General features: G+C 43.5%; 1 protein-coding gene across 5 annotated transcripts in view; it reads right to left on the bottom strand.

The window, feature by feature from the left end:
* ano1a (anoctamin 1, calcium activated chloride channel a) overlaps positions 1-12751 on the bottom strand; it is a 230080-nt gene that overhangs the window by 169154 nt on the left and 48175 nt on the right. The window lies entirely within an intron of this gene.

Here is a 12751-nt window from a genome sequence, read left to right as displayed (position 1 = left end):
TTTATTATATTAAAGATGCTACAGAAATGCAAGTAGTAGCTGCTATTCACAAAATCAACTTCAATCAAAAAACAGAGGAACATGGTTCCTTTGAGTGAGTTTGTCCAATTAACACCAACTGTAGTGAGTTGCAAGGAACTAAGTTACATAGCCTCTTGACAGCTGGGGAAGATGGTGAAACCTATTCCATCTCCCTAACCAATGTTTTGTGGTGGCTTCAATCTCAGGGTCTATAGCTTAAAGGATAGTGTGCTAATGGCATGCTCCATCATTTCTGCATAAATGTTTGCTTTTAAAAAAATTATAAAATGGAAATTTTTAAAACAATACTTTACAGTTTGATCTTTTTTCCTTTCACGGGGTGTGGACAGCGCTTGCAAGGTCGGCATTTATTGCCCATCCCTAATTGCCCTTGAACTGAGTGGCTTGCTGGGCCATTTCAGAAGGCAGTTTACAGTCAACCACATTGCTGTGGGTCTGGAGTCACATGCAGGCAAGACCAGGTGAGGATGGCAGATTTCCTTCCCTAAAGGATACTGATTTCTTTTAGCATGCCATCATGTTCTTGTTCTGCTCAGCTTAACTAACTAAAGCAGCAGCACACCAGCTGGAACAAAATGGGACTTGCTAAAATTTCTACTATGTCAGGTTTGCATACAGATTAATTTGAGGGAAGATTTGCAACAATTTCAGTGCTGCGGAGTAGAAAATTGTCACTCTGCGCCCCAACTCGCTGCATGAAAATAAGCATAAAGCAATCCTTGGTCACAAATCATCCATCACAGATGTAGAATAAAACTGATGGCCATCTCAACAAATTGCCTTAAAGAAAAAGCACCATCGTTGGCACCAGTATGGATTTTATCCATCTCTGACCAAAACTGACCTCCTGTCACATAATTGTCAATCAAATTATTTACATGTTTGACAATAAATGCTGACCTTGCCAGCACCGTCCGCACCCCATGAAAGGAAAAAAGATCAAACTGTAAAGTATTGTTTTAAAAATTTCCATTTTATAATTTTTTTAAAAGCAAACATTTATGCAGAAATGATGGAGCATGCCATTAGCACACTATCCTTTCAGCTATAGACCCTGAGATTGAAGCCACCACAAAACATTTGTTAGGGAGATGGAATAGGTTTCACTATCTTCCCCAGCTGTCAAGAGGCTATGTAACTTAGTTCCTTGCAACTCACTACAGTTGGTGTTAATTGGACAATCTCACTCAAAGGAACCATGCAGCCTGCCAGTGTAAGAAATGGAAACATTTGTACAGTAGAGCATGCTCCTCTGTTTTTTGATTGAAGTTGATTTTGTGAATAGCAGCTACTACTTGCATTTCTGTAGCATCTTTAATACAATAAAACATAGCAAGGCACTTCACCATAGCATATTCAGGAAAATTTTGACACAGATTTATGTGAGCCGTTAGGACAAATAACCAAAGCTTGGTCAAAGGAACAGGTTTTAAGGAACATCTGAAAGGAGGAGAGAGACACTCCTTAAAACCTACCTCTTTGACCAAGCTTTTGGTTATCTAATATTTCATTATTTGTGGCTCGGTGTGATACTTAGTTTTATAATGCTCCTGTGAGGCACTTCAGGATGTCTCATTATGATGATGCCATATAAATTGTAGAACATACTGGAGACTGTAATCTCGTTTCACATTGTACCCTTGAAAACTTCATTGGGTCCTCCAAGGCCCAAATAGGCCATAGAATAGAACACAAGGATGAAAAGGAAATAATTAAAATGAAAAATGGTTATTTCTTGAGCTTTTCTTTTCAAATTGCACAGAGGGGACTAATATATCATCAAAAATACATTGCAGCAGTTCCAATGCTATGACAACCATAAAGCAGAGATTTCAGATAGGCTGCAGGCCAATTCCCCAAATCACATTGGCTGCATCCTAGGGTATTTAGAGGGGGAAAGGTGAATATTTGTGAAACATTTTAAGGGAGACAATAAATATTGAGAAGGTTCCCAGAGGCTGGGGGTAAAAAAAAAGTAGCTTTCATATTGAATAAAGCATAATGTTGTCATACCTGACGAATTCAGATTAATTTTCTGAGATCAAGTGAATCAAAAAAACCAATAATTAAAACCAAAATTGAAGTGTATATGTACAAAAAAATGGTAATAAATGGCAGCCAACAAGACGTTAGAAGGGGTAGATTTTGCTCGAGTCTTTTTTTGAGATAATGACATCCCTAATTAATGGTGGGGGCAGGCGAGAAAGAAAGGGAGGCTGACAATCTGATATACCTCAATGCTAAAAGGCTATGGATAAAGAATTACACAAGAGGTCCTTTTGCAACCCAACGTCAGCAGGTCTCAAGAAAAAGACCTGAGCTTGAATTGTTAACTGGTGAAATGGAAGGAAGCTGAAGCTAGGATTTTTGGTGGGAAGTGGGGAGTATAACCTTCCAAAGGGCCTGTTTCTGGTTATATCTGTGACTAAGGCAGTAAAATCACAGGCAACAAATCACAGTAAAATCACAGGCAACAAACTGGTCAACAGGAAAACTCAGATGCAACTGCCAGATTTTACAAGGGGAGCTCAGCAGGGTTTACATATGGGTATATTAGTGGGAAAATTGAACATAGACCAATGCATGATATTACATAATGGAGAGAAAGAGAAGGCAAGTGAGGATTTCATGAGGATAGTAATTGTCAAGGGAAGCTTAGAGAGATTGAGTGATCTTAGCTGATGTATTGCTCCTTATGTCTAAATTAATGAGATGGCAAAACACAAAACATAAAAGATGCTGGGATATACTGTTAAGCGAGTTCAAATCTCCAGAGGCTACACTAACACTATATGTGCACAGGTCAAATGTGCACATTCAAGCCTCTTGAAGATCTTATTCCCTTCTGGTAAGGATTGAAACTCAAATAACACCCAAAAAAAATCTGCGCTGACACACTGTAGCATACATTTGAAGGAAAAGATAGCAGCACAGTCAATGTACTGGAATGAAAATCTAACCAATGGGTTGCGTTTATACTCCCATTTTGGCACAGATACCAAAAAGATTCAAACACAGGGTCTTGACTTGACACTGGGTCAAAGTAAAGTGAGATTTCTCAAGATGCTTTGTTTGCAAATTACATCCAGCCACTACCCCAGGGCCACACTATAAAACCTTAGCAAAAGATGCTGCCCACAGGAGTGAAAGAACAGTTGATTTTCTGAACAGCAGTGGAGCCATTTTGATTCTCAAATTGACAGGATGAGCAGTTATTGCATCACCCCTGCTCATTGATCCATATTAACTCCTGGTCCAGCTATACCTCCACTTTAAGATTCTCAACCTTGTTTTCAAATTCATCCATGGTATTGTCCTTCTCCATCTGTAACCTCCAATAGTCCTACACCATGCAGAAATTCCAGTGCCCTTCCAATTGTGGCCTCCTGAGCATCTCCGAGGTCAATTGCTCCACCATTAATGGTCATAGCTAGGCCTCAAGCTCCAGAGGTTTCTCCATAAACCTTTCTGCATCTCCACTCCCCTTTTAAGACACTCAGTATAACTAAAAGCTTGATCAGAGGTTGATTATGTTTCCTAATACCATACCTCATATGGCTTGGTGTCAAATTTTGTTTCATAATGCTCCCGTGAAGCACAGAGATATTTTGTTAGCTTAAAAGGTGCTGTATAAATGCAGGTTGTTGTACTAAATTATGCAACCATCTTATTAAAACAAGCACCAATAAAATACTAAGTATCTTGAGGCCTGTGCATTGTGCTTTAAACTGTCAAGGACTGCACTGCATGCCAGAATAAACCTGTTAAGAATACATATAAACAAATTAGGAGGAGCAGGCCATTCAGCCTCTCAAACCTGCTCTGTCATTTGACAAGTTCACAGCTGACCTGATTGTGGCTTCAACTCCACTTTCCTGTCTACCCCTATATCCTTTGACTCCCTTGTCAATCAAGAATCTAACTCAACCTTAAAAATGTTCAGTGAACCTGCTCCACTGTTCTCTGGAGAAGATAATTTCACAGAGAAGCCACCCCAAGAGAAAAAAAAAACTCTTCATCTCTGTCTTAAATGGGAGACCTCCTGTTTTAAACTGTGTCCTCTAGTTCTAGACTCTCTCGTAAGGGGATACATCCTCTCAGCATCCACCCTGTCAAGTCACCTCAAGATCTTAGAGAAATCAACTAAAATCCTTCACACCAATCACTCAAAATTGTTAAGCATGATCACAGAACAACATAACATTTTAAATGGTGTTTAAATGAAAATCAGTAGGTAGAGTGGACAATTCACATTTGCCACATTCTTTCATGGGCACCAGAAAAAACCATAAAGCGGGTATCATAGAAATTGTGTCAGCCAGGCTTATACATTGCCTGGCCACCACAATACTTTACACTTTACCTGTGCCAAATGCAATGGTTATAGAACTTTGTAGTCTCAAACCACTGCCATTTATTAGTTGCACTATTAGTGTCTCGTGCATAATCCAGATACTGTATTTCCAGCTAGTTTCCAATTGTTGATAAGTGTCAAATATCCTGTGCAGTTTATCACTAGTACAATAGTACTAGTAGGTAACAAGTGTTCACTATATCTATGTAGTTCTGACTTTCCCTGTTCAACAATGAAATCAGGTAGCATAGCCAGATGCTGACACACATCTCCAAAAAGTACAAATTGGTAGGTACAAATACATTGGTCATGCAGTAGAACTAAGCATTAAACGTTTAGAAACTTGTGTATGTAGAAGGGGATCATAAATATTTGTAGTAACAAAAATATTCAGTAATGAAAATAGTGTTTACTTCATGAGGAGCTCAAACCACTGGGGAGTTTAAGGCTTAAACATAAATGTAATTTAACTGGGCAGCTTGATAAGGGGATATTTCAGAATACTCAGAATAAGTATATTCCTACTATGAAGAAAAATTCTAAAGGGAGGATCCACCATCCATGGTTAACTAAAGAAGTTAGGGAAAGCATCAAAATTAAGGAAAAAGCATATAACTGTGCAAAGATAAGTGGCAGGTCAGATGATTGGTCAGAATATAAAGAACGGCAGAGAATGACAAAGGTTAATCAGGAGTAAGAAATTATAACATGAGAGGAAGCTAGCTAGAAATGTAAAAACAGATATCAAAAGTTTCTGCAGATATTTAAAAAGGAAAAAAAGAGTAAGTAAACTGAGTGTTGGTCCTCTAGAGAGTGAGAATGGGGAGTTAGTAGTAGATAATATGGAAATGGTGGATGAAATGAAAATACTTTGCTTCTGTCTTCACTATAGAGGGTACAAAAATATTCCAGTAATAGCTATAAATCAGGAGGTGGGAGGGAGAGAGGAACTTGGTGAAATTACAATCACTAGGGAGTGGTACTGAGCAAACTGATGGAACTGCGGGCTGACAAGTCTCCAGGTCCAGGTGGACTGTGTCCTAGGGTCTTAAAAGAGGTGGCTGAGGAGGTAGTAGATGCATTGGAGTTAATTTTCCAAAATTCCTTAGATTCTGGAAAGGTTCCTTCAGACTGGAAAGTAGCAAATATAACCCCGCTATTCAAGGGAGGGGGTAGAAAACAGGAAACTATAGGCCAGTTTGCTTGATGTCTGCCATGGGGAAGGTGTTAGAATCAATCATTAAAGGTGTTATAGCTGGGCACTTAGAAAAACCTAAGGTAATCGGGAAGAGTCAGCATGGTTTTGTGAAAGGGAAATCATGTTTAACCAATTTACTAGAGTTCTTTGAAGGAGTAACATGCGTTGTGGATAAAGGGGAGCCTGTAGACATACCGTATTTGGATTTCCAGAAGGGATTTGATAAGGTGCCACATCAAAGGTGATTGCGGAAAATAAAAGCTAATGGTGTGTTTTGGGTGGGGGGGGGGGGGGTTGGTGGCAGAGGTGGGGGGGGTAACATATTAGCATGGATACAAGATTGGCTGGTTGGCAGAAAACAGCGTCTGCACAAATGGATCTTTGATTGGCAGTGATTGACGAGTGGAGTTCTGCAGTGGTCTGTGCTGTGGCCTCAACTTTTTACAATTTTCATCAATGACTTAAATGAGGGGAGCAAAGGAATGGCTGCTAAATTTGTAGACAACACAAAGATAGGTAGGAAAGTATGTTGTGATCATCAAAGTATGCCATGATCATCAATTGGCGGAGCAAGCTTGGACCACCACATGGCCTACTTCTGCTTTTATTTTGTATGTTCATATTTGCCACAAGCAGTGTATGTTACATTGTTTGAAACATTAGTCTTTCACTTCATGCTTGTTAGTAATTGAAGTAAATCATGGAATGATACAATTGTGTTGTCACAGGCCAGTCAAGAGCCCTAGTTATACGGGACATTTGGCACTGACACATAGTGATTCTTTTGTAATTCTTTTGTACTGAAATGCCAATACAAGTATTAACCTTGCTCATTTGCAGAAACCCTCAATCCACAAACACTAAGGGAAGCATTTGGAAGAAGTGTTTAGTCTACTGTCGGAATGCCAGGTTAGAAGAACTGTTAACTGGATTGAATACTTTTATTTTCATACATCATTGTTGGGACTGAAATAATTTACCCAATTTAGATTTCTGGGGTAGGAAAGGAGGAGAAAGAAGCAACACGTTTCTGGGCAACTGCTGATTCCTGAGGAAAAATTATCTTCTGGCGGGATTGAGTTATAGACAATTTTAAAAAAAATCTAATTGATTGTCGATCAAAATAACCCCGCGCCTATAACGTGAAGAATAACTCACGGCACCTGTTTCACTTGGAGCCGAAGCTTAGAAACCGCATCAAACAGAGCTCATCACCCAATCCAAACTCCAACACAAATTCCGCCTGGATTCAATTGCAAAATGTGCTGTGCTATATGGAATAAATCCGACGAGTTGGTAACAGGATTGATCTTTTTAAAAAGTGTGCATTTGCGTTACAAAAAACATGCGAAATATATTGTTGCTGTGGAGAGAAAGGACATGTCCACTTACAATGACCTCCGCGGTTGGGTTCACTTCGTTTAGCTGATCCTTCCCAGTCGGAATCGGGGTCCCTAGATCCTGGTCGATCAGTAGCTGGGCTGTTGGATCCTGGTCGGTCAGCGGCTGGGTTGCTGGATCCTTGCTGTTTGGGGATTCCGTGTCCGAACTCTTTTCGGTTAATGTTTGGGTTGCCGGAATGGTCCCATTTGCGGTTTGCTCGGTACCAACACTAAAATTCTCAGGTGGGTCAGCTGCCATTTCCCCCAAATTCAGGTTATTGTTGGGTTGCTGTTTCTATCTTATTAAATTGCCATGCTAAAGGGGATCCCCACTCAACGGAACAGCCAGACACGCTAGAGTTCTTATTACCACTTGACAGCTAGCTGCAAGTCAAAATACTAGCTCAAAAATTGACTCGGTGCTAGTGATCAGCGTTTTTGGAAGCATCCTCGGTAATCCAAACTCTTAAGCTGCCAACTCTTCTCCTCAGACCCTAGCACACTTGACAAAAGGTACGGACGAAATCCCAGTCACTGAAACTTGCTCCTTGCATTTAATTGAACAATTGGCATCTGCTCATCATCCACCCACTTTATTAACAGGGCAGATTGCATTTCTCTTGAGAGCTCTTCTGTAACACGCTTTCCATTGCACAGATCACAAACAGAATCGCATTATACCCTGCAACAATAAAATAGCAAACTAAACCGAGTTTGTGGTCTTCACCTATTTCAAAAGAACTTTTGCGTTTGAATTACAGGCCATTAACTTATCCAAGTTGCTTTTTTTTTTGGAAAGACCTCAAACAATGAAATTACTTTTCCGCTCCCTTTACCTGGGACCAGTGCACCCTGTTGCTTTTGCAATATGTTTTGTATTGTTACCCAGTTATCTCCTGATTAAAAACAAGGTTAGACCTCAGTGCCTATCACCTGATGCTGTTATTCCTCACATCATGTGGTCAACACCTGTTCTACTCCTTACCCCACATCACATAACCTTCAGCTTCCCTCCAACATCAGGAAAGTTCCTGTTCGGACGGAATTCCACATTGGCCCCAAGCCCCGAACCCTCCCTCGGGTGCTGGTGCCCCACAATACGAGCCGCCTCGGGGACATGTCCTCCGTGCCTTTTGGCACGGCAAAGAGGGGCTTTTTGTACGGACTGCTGCTGCACACCTTCCATTTTCTCGCCCTTGTCCGTCACCCGGACACGCCCTGGCATGCCTTGTTGCCATCTGGCGGTGGAGGCCCCCGATGGGAGGCCCTCTACGGAGGTGTCCTCCACCTTTCTATCGGGGACCTGGGTTGGAGGGTGTTGCATGCAGCAGTCCCCTATAATAAGAGGATGCATAGGTTCACGGACTCTCAGGACACGTGCCCTTTTTGCGGTCTTGTGGAGTCCGTGGACCATGTATACATAGGGTGTTGTAGGCTGCACTCCCTTTTTAATTATTTGAAAAACCTTTTATTGATGTTTTGTTTGCACTTCAGCCCCACGCTCCTGATCTACGGACACCCGGTGCGGAAGGGGGTCGGGAAGGAGGAGGACCTCCTCGTGAACCTGCTCCTGGGCCTGGCCAAGTTAGCCATTAACAGGTCCAGGCAGCGGGCGATCGACGGGGGAGTCCCGCCCGATTGTTTGTCCCTCATCCGTGGCTACGTTCGCTGCCGGATGTCCCTGGAGAGGGAGCACGCAGTGTCTGCTGACACTCTCGAGGCCTTCCGTGCTCGGTAGGCACTGCGGGGACTGGGGTGTTTTGTTGACCCCTTTAATCACATTTTGGTTTAAAGTTTGTAAGTTTCCTTTAAACTTTGTTCTTGGTTTTACAGCTGACCTGAATTAGGGGCTGTGCCTGATTTATCCCAATTTTGTTGATTTGGTTTTCATTTAAAAGATTATCAGCAAAGTTCCTCGCCCGGACACGCACTGGTGTGCCTTGTTGCCGTCCGGCGGCGGAGGCCCCCGATGGGAGGCCCTCTACGGAGGTGTCCTCCCCCTTTCTATCGGGGACCTGGGTTGGAGGGTATTGCATGCAGCAGTCCCCTATAATAAGAGGATGCATAGGTTCACGGACTCTCAGGACACGTGCCCTTTTTGCGGTCTTGTGGAGTCCGTGGACCATGTATACATAGGGTGTTGTAGGCTGCACTCCCTTTTTAGTTACTTGAAAAACCTTTTATTGATGTTTTGTTTGCACTTCAGCCCCACGCTCCTGATCTACGGACACCCGGTGCGGAAGGGGGTCGGGAAGGAGGAGGACCTCCTCGTGAACCTGCTCCTGGGCCTGGCCAAGTTGGCCATTAACAGGTCCAGGCAGCGGGCGATCGACGGGGGAGTCCCGCCTGATTGTTTGTCCCTCTTCTGTGGCTACGTTCGCTGCCGGATGTCCCTGGAGAGGGAGCACGCGGTGTCTGCTGACACTCTCGAGGCCTTCCGTGCTCGGTGGGCACCGCGGGGACTGGGGTGTTTTGTTGACCCCTTTAATCACATTTTGAATTAAAGTTTGTAAGGTTCCTTTAAACTTTGTCCTTGGTTTTACAGCTGACCTGAATTAGGGGCTGTGCCTGATTTATTCCAATTTTGTTGATTTGGTTTTCATTTAAAAGATTATCAGCAAAGTTCAGGGTGTTTTGTTGACCCCTTTAATCACATTTTGATTTAAAGTTTGTAAGTTTCCTTTAAACTTTGTTCTTGGTTTTACAGCTGACCTGAATTAGGGGCTGTGCCTGATTTATCCCAATTTTGTTGATTTGGTTTTCATTTAAAAGATTATCAGCAAAGTTCCTGCCGGCATCAACAGAAAAAGACAAACTATTTGGTTCCTCCCAAGGTACGTGCAGAATGTCCAAAGCCGCTCCCAGATATACAAACATCCCAGAAGTCACAAAATACCACAGGGTGGAGAGATTTTTTTTTAAAATCCTCCCAAAGTTGTCAAAAACAACACGATTTCTGTCACTAGAAAAGCCAACTCTTAACTGTCAAATCAAACAATTGCCAAGCTTGCCATGCTGATGTTTTTCATAGGGAGCCCATGATGAGGGGCCTGAGTAAATTGAGCAGATGAGTGAGAGGTGATCTTATTATTGAAACATACAAGGTTCTGAAGGGGCCCAACAGGGTAGACACAGAGGTTGTTTCCCCTGGCTGGGGAATGTAGAGCAGGGAGGGGGAAGGCAGATGTTGCACAGTCTCTGGGTAAGGGGTTGATCATTTGGGACTGAGATGAGAAATTTCTTCACTCAAAGGGCTGTGTCTCTTCGGAATTCTCTACCCCTGAGGGTTGTGGATGTTGAATCCTTGATTAAAATAAAGGCTGAAATTTCTGGTCTCTCAGGGAATCACGGGCCAGGATCTTTAGGTCAGCGAGCAGTGGGGGAGGGGGCAGGGGTCGGGACCCACTTGCCAACGTGTAAAGTGATGCAGGATGACATCAGTGGAACTCCCGATGTCACCCCGCATCATTTCAATTTTCAGGTCGGCAGGGGCACAGCCGAATCAGCTGTGTGCCCACCGACCTGTCAACGGCCTATTGAGGCCATTTAAAAAGTAATTGAGATACTTAATGGACCTGCCCATCCAACCTTAAGGTTGGAGGGCAGGCCGGGAGCCCTGGCGGGCTTCAGAAAAAGCATGAAACCTCATCCACAGGCAGGATGAGGTTTCATTAGGGTTTGTAAAATTTTAATAAATGTTTGATTAAAAGTGATGGACATGTCCCAACTCATGTGACATTGTTACATGAGGGGACATGTCAGGGCAATTTTATTTTTGCCCCTTCATCATTTTTAAATTTGGCGCTGATCTCCCTGATGCAGCACTTAGCCACAGGGAGAAGACTGTGCTCTTTCATGCGCATGCACAAAATAGTGCACTCTCGGTTGAGGGAATCCCCCCCACCCGCACAGGGAGTGCATAGCGCTTCCTGTCGGATGACACGCTAGATGGGCCTTAGTTGGCCCACCCGCATAAAATGGTAGTGCACCCCCAATTGGGGGCACCAATCGGAGGTGCGCCTGCCCATGGCCACTTCTGCACTTCCCCCCACAATGGGGGGAAATTCTTCCCATGGTATAGAGAGAACCAGATGGGAGAGTGAAATTGAGGCAGAAGATCAGCCATTATTGTATTGAATGGTCTATTCCTGCTACTCCTATTTCTATTTCTTAAGCTTTTATGTATCAGCTGCAATCCTGAAAAAGGTACATTGGACAGTTAAAGACAATGGTTCTATTAAGGATTCAAGTGAACACCATAAAAACTCTTTGGTTCAATCTTCCACAAAACGGAAATCAAAGATGGATTGTCCCTCCGCTTGAACCTTTTCATAACTTGACGCTGCTCTGCATTTCTTGGTAGATCTTCCGAGCCCGGCTACTCCAGAAATGGGGAGCGCAGCATCCCTTGGCGAACTCCATTGCAACACAGTAGTGTCAGAAGTAAGTCAAGACATGCCTCATTTTTACAGAACTAGCTGCTGTGTGATAGGTTTTGATGTCCATTGTGAATGTTGGTGAAGGGGTGAGTGGATGAATGAGTGAATGGGTAGGTGGGTAGAGCGGCAGGTGAATGATATAGGTAGGTGAGGTGGCAAGCGGGTGAGGTGATAGTTGGGTAGTGTGGCAGGCGGATAGCGTGGTAAGTGATTAGGGTGGCAGATAGGTGGGTAAAATGGCAGGTAGGTGAGGAGGTAGATGTGTAGGGTGGCAGGTGGGCGAATCGGTAGGTAGGTTAGGGGGCAGGGAGAGTAGTGTAGTGGTCTGAGGAGATTAATTGAGGTAGTTTGGGTTAAGGATAGTAAGGTTGGGTCAAGTTGGGGGGTATAGTCGGGGTGTCAGGGGGTGGCTGCGGGGGGGGGGGGTTAGTCAGGATGATGCACATCGGGGAGTTGGACGTCAGGGTGGTTGGTGGGTCATTGGGGTGTTTGGGAAGTCAGTTCTGTAGTTACTGTGGAGTTAGACTAGGTTTTAATCTGTCTAACATTTCCTGGGTAACTATTCAGATTAGTCACACTACTGTCCTCAACCCAACCATCTTTAGCTGCTTCATCAATGGCCTTCCTTCTATTCATAAGGTTAGAAGTGGGGATGTTCACTGATGATTGCAATTAGATGGCAATAAGAGGGGGAGGCGATGGTGTAGTAGTACTGTTGCTGGACAAGTGATCCAGAGACCCAGGGTAATGATCTGGGGACCCGGGTTTGAATCCCGCCAAGGCAGATGGTGGAATTCAATAAAAATCTGGAATTAAAAGTCTAATGATTATCATTGTCGATTGTTGTAAAAACCCATCTGGTTCACTAATGCCCTTTAGGGAAGGAAATCTGTTGTCCTTACCTGGTCTGACAGCAATGTGGTCGAAGACTCTTACATGCCCTCAGTTGTAACAAACCACTCCAAATTCACAAAAAAGGAGTGGAACCACCTGGCATCGACCTAGGCACTGGAAATGACAATGGTGATCTCAGCCCTGTCGACCCTGCAATGCCCTCCTTACTAATATCTGGGGGCTAATGCCAAAATTGGGAGAGCTGTCTCACAGACTAGTCAAGCAACAGCCATAGTCATCCTCATGGAATCAAACCTTACAGATAATGTCCAAGGCATCACCATCACCATCCCTGGGTATGTCCTGTCCCTCTGGCAGGACAGGCCCAGCAGAGGTTTTGGGACAGTGGTATGCAGTCGAGAGGAACATTGACTCTGGACCCCATGAAGTCTCATGGCATCAGGTCAAACACAGGCAAAGAGGATGAGCCATATAAATACTA

This window comes from Carcharodon carcharias, chromosome 10, assembly GCF_017639515.1.
Source record: "Carcharodon carcharias isolate sCarCar2 chromosome 10, sCarCar2.pri, whole genome shotgun sequence".
Lineage (NCBI taxonomy): Eukaryota > Metazoa > Chordata > Chondrichthyes > Lamniformes > Lamnidae > Carcharodon > Carcharodon carcharias.
This window is presented reverse-complemented; position numbering and strand designations above follow the sequence as displayed.